General features: G+C 39.1%; 1 pseudogene; it reads right to left on the reverse strand.

The window, feature by feature from the left end:
• The window catches only part of LOC135199657 (isocitrate dehydrogenase [NADP] cytoplasmic-like), a 54012-nt pseudogene extending 51123 nt beyond the window's left edge, over window positions 1-2889 (reverse strand).
• Between the last annotated feature and the right edge of the window lie 2030 nt (window positions 2890-4919).

Below are 4919 nucleotides of genomic sequence, written 5' to 3' on the forward strand. Positions count from 1 at the left end.
CAGTATAGCTTTTGCAAAAGCACTGAATTTGTTCGTCAACCTTGCTTCCTTTACTTCCACATACACTGAATAAGTTCTTAGTACTTTTCTGTATCTTTACTTTCTTCAAATGTATATTTGAAATGGCATAACAGAATAAACTTAAAGGCAAGGAAAGGAAACTAAAATTTGTATTTACTTTTAAAGCTCCCACATGATGAGGCCAATATAGTTAATTTACAGGTGCGGCTGCTGTCAGAAGGGAAGGTTTTGAGAAAGCAGCAACATAAGTATAATAAACATCACGGCCAACTTGTAAAACTATGGGACGAATATAATAATGATGAAAGATTGGCCAGGCAATTACTGAAGGTAGTTTCTCATCATATCGCCATCTATGTTTCTTAATATGTACATTATTATTTTTAGAAGCTTTTTAGCAATGTGTTTTACTTTTTATCATTATGTTATTTATAAAGACTACTCTTTCTATTTTCAAACTGCGTTTTACTTACCTCAAAGATTTATTTACAAGGTTTCTTGGAAAGAGATAAACGAGACCTTTCTCAGGTCTGAACTCGAAAGAGAGAACAAAACACAATAAAAGAAAATAACACACAATATAATAATAAAAAAAAGCTTTAACAAAGTAAATTTGGATGTGGGCCGAGTTGGTATATAGTGGGCTGAGTTGGTATATAGTGGGCCGAGTTGGCAATGGACCGGGTTGGTAGTCACAATGGGCCGACTTGGCGATGGGACGACTTGGCAATGGGATGAGTTGGACTACATCCGTCATAAGTACTACCTATCATTCAGGCCTATCAACAGTTCACGAACCAGTCCATTGTTAGGCTTAAATCTACTACTACTAGGTGGTACCCGAATAGGTAGTTCAAATTATGGGGCAGACCTAGGATACTGCCTCTAAGGAAGGATGTAGTAGTAGCTAGTAGTCTATTTCCTCCAAAGAAAGGATGCTGCTCATTTGATATACTACCTACAACAAGGATAGCTAGAGTTCTAAAGTAAATTAAAATTTAATTAACATACCTACATGTAGTCGACAGCCAAAAACTATCAGAAAATTGTTAATAGCTAAGCGAAAAAAATACTAATAGGTACATTTACTACCTACCTATAGCCTAGGTATAGGAAACTGCAATTGCCAAAGAAATAGGTATTACCGGACGCACCACTACTACCTATAGGTACCTATTAGCCTAGTTACTACTTAGGTAGATTAACCTAACCTAAAACACATACTAGTATAGGCTAATTGGATAAATAAAAATTAAGGTAATTATAAAAATCATTGTAAGGCGAACAATGTCCAGTCTGGTAACCCGAGTGAGAAACAGCAGCAACTCGCTCATACAAAGCATCCTAAGGAGTGAAGCAAGATCTAAACTATGGGAAAGATGGGAAAATGAGGCCTTTGTCCCCTAAAGGACTTAATCTCTGTATTGGCAAGATGTCATCTGCAGAATTTGTCTTTACCTATCACCTAGGTACATTTATTGCTGATATTTTACTTTTTCATTATTAGGGTAAAAAACCGCATGGTACAGGGGTGGACCATGTACGATCAATGTGTACAACCCCAAGAAAAGTACATTATAATGCGTCCTGACACCAGAGTAGAGGTCTTTAGCTCCGTTTCTCACCAACAAAAAGTCGCGTCTGATGCCCATCTCCGATGTCAGGACGCGTTATAGAATATACTTTTTTTGGGGTTGTACACATTGATCGTACATGGTCCACCCCTGTACCATGCGGTTTTTTACCCTAGTACTGTGATTACTATAAGTTAGTTTTTTTTTACATTCAATTTTTGTTTTTACCTAGTCCTCTGGACCTGACTACTGTAACCACCTAAGGTCTCTAGTTGAAATTTAAGTTATATAGTAGGTAATCAATGCACTATCTAGTTATATAGGGTAAAAAACCGCATGGTACAGGGGTGGACCATGTACGATCAATGTGTACAACCCCAAAAAAGTACACTATAACGCGTCCTGACATCGGAGATGGGCATCAGACGCGACTTGCTGTTGGCGAGAAACTGAGCTAAAGACCTCTACTCCGGTGTCAGGACGCGTTATAATGTACTTTTCTTGGGGTTGTACACATTGATCGTACATGGTCCACCCCTGTACCATGCGGTTTTTTACCCTAACTCTCAATGCCTTTTTTTTTCTAACCAATATTAACCTATTAGTTATTACCAGTATTGTGATTACTAGTCTTTTATGCTACCTCAGCTACTATTTTGTAGACGAGTACCGATTAGCTATTCATTTTTTTTTATCATGTCTCATGTATCTACTAGATTGTGTATGTTACCGATTGTATATTGTCTACTACCTACTATTCCACGTAGTAGCTACTAGTAGGTAGCCTATATATATAGGTATGGCCCTGAGCTGAAATAAAGGATATTACCTATTATTAGGTATTATATAAAACCAGGGACCCTTGCTTAGTCACGCAATTTAGGTAATGAACTTGGAACTTTTATGACTAGACTACTTAGAAGCCTATAGGATTACTAGTCAAGAGCCTAGCCCTACTTACGTTACTAGGTAGCTAGTTTGATACCTACCCAAGACCGGCTTTCAGTACCTATACCTAGGTAAGTGTAACTTATTTTAGGAACAACTTCATAAACAGTTTCATACAGGATAGCAGTCCAACAGGACTCGCCATCATTAAAAGTGTGCATGACACAACATAAACATCAAGTGTACTTACAAGCAATCTTCCCCATTTTTTCCTTCGTAACCTTCAAAGTCCGGATCTTCCTCGACGACAACAGTTGACCAAGTGACAACTGTTTGTTGTGTTGTTGCCAACGGTTGGATTACAAAGACAACAGACCAATGGTCTTCGTACTACAGGAGAAATAGTCGTCGTACTTTATAGGATTCTTTATTTTTACAGAAAACAAGCTATGATGATTATTTTATTCCTTAATAATCATGGTTTTTCATATTGTTTTAAACTCTTTAATTGCACGATTCTTTTCGTTATAGAAATGCGCAATCTGAGGGGTTTTCTTTACCCTTTTTTTACGCAATGGATATTTTTTGTCAAATACTTTCAAACATTTACTACAGCAATTCTCTCTCTCTCTGTCAGTAGGTGACTAGTCGTGCTTTGCAGGATTCTTTGTTATTACACAAAAGCACGGTCAGTTATTCGTTTAATTTTATCTTGTCTTTTTTTAAGGACTACTTTTAAACACCTAACACCAATTCTCATCTCATCTCTCTCTCTTATTTCATTAATTAATACACATATGATATTATGCAAAACAAAACTCGTAAAATACATGCAGAATATTATGAATGTCTCCTGAAACGCTTAGACACACGTGAAAAAATAAACTGAAAGAAGTCTGTATTATGAAAATAAACTCCGTACATAAATATCTTTGATGATGTTAAATAGCTTCTGAGATACGTGAATCAGGATTCCTAACCATTACGAAATTATAATAACGGTCGTGCACAGACTTTCAGAATGCCAGGGGCTCAAGTGGAAAAAAAGAGCACTCCCTTAGTTTTGGTTTACGGACCATTATTCGAAAACAATTGTTCGAAAACAATTTTTGGAAAATATTTTTTTGAAAAGCAATTGTTCGATTCTACATTTGCTCGAAGTAACAATTGTTCGAAAAAGATAGCTATAACCAGCCGTTCAAAAATATTTATTTTATAAACACTCATTTTTTTAAATGAGTATAAAATAAATTATTTATTTATTTATTTACTTATTTACTCCTTACATATTTTATTTGTAAGCTACTGTTCGGAAATATTTATTTTATAAGCACTCATTTTGTTTTTGCTATGAGAATAAAAAAAAAAATAGTATTAAAGGATATGTGAGGACTGAGTCAAACAAGGAGAGAGTTCTAACTTTATTCCTGTTGTTGAAGATTAAGCTGGCCTTATGCCAGCACGGACTCTTGCTCCTAGAGCAGCCCGTTGTCCTTTATTCCGCAAAAAGGCTATACATACGGCGATATGCGGATGGAAACGTAGTGTCCGTCACGCACGAACGAACAAAGAAACAAAAAGGGACAGAGCCCCCACTGTGACTGTGTTTCTTCCCAGCTGAAAATACACATATATTTTGGTGTAGAGGAAACGTATTCACATGATATGTACATTAGCGGAAAGGCCGCGAATCGCTCTGCATTTTAGCATATAATAAAAAAGGGCATGTACGGAGATAAAAAGGTATTTACAAGGAAAGGCATACATTCGGTATGAATGTTGTTCTTACAAATACTGCACCCCCCAACCCCCCCAGACAATGATTGAGTGGTAATCGTTGGCTGATGGTCAGCGGAATCTTGCAGGGGGCTGGAGGAGTCCACAGGCCCGTGATGATAGTAATGATATTAGTCGGGGAACATCTTCCGGGTCCTCGTCGTCCTGCGAGTAGGGAAGCAGGATGCCGCCCCTGGCGGTAGGCCTCGGGGGGTTCAACTGCTTTCCTCTGGCGGCCCCAGCGACGTCTAGGGGAGCTGGAGGGCTCCAGCAGCGTTGCATTCTGATGTGGAGTTCTGTGAGGGCCTTCTGCGGAGTCATCTTCATCGGGAATGACGGCGGGTTTGAGGCGGAGATTGAGACCCAGTCCTTGCAGCTGTCAATCGAAATGAGGAACGCTTTCTCCTCCCGGCGGACGATTTGATGTGGTCCCCAATAGGGCCTTGTCAAGGTCAGGCGAGTGGCGTCATTTTTAGTGAAGACAAATTTGCAGGAGTCCAAGGCACTCGGGCAGAACTGCTTCCTCCTGTCAGTTTAGGTCTCTCGGCCGGGTACGAACTTCTGGCGGCTGCCCAGAGTCTTGCCAGGGGAATGTCGGGGGCGTCACTATCAGTGGGGAAGAATTTGCCTGGCACTGTCAGGGATTCACTGTACGCTTTC

This window comes from Macrobrachium nipponense, chromosome 26 (assembly GCF_015104395.2).
Source record: "Macrobrachium nipponense isolate FS-2020 chromosome 26, ASM1510439v2, whole genome shotgun sequence".
NCBI lineage: Eukaryota > Metazoa > Arthropoda > Malacostraca > Decapoda > Palaemonidae > Macrobrachium > Macrobrachium nipponense.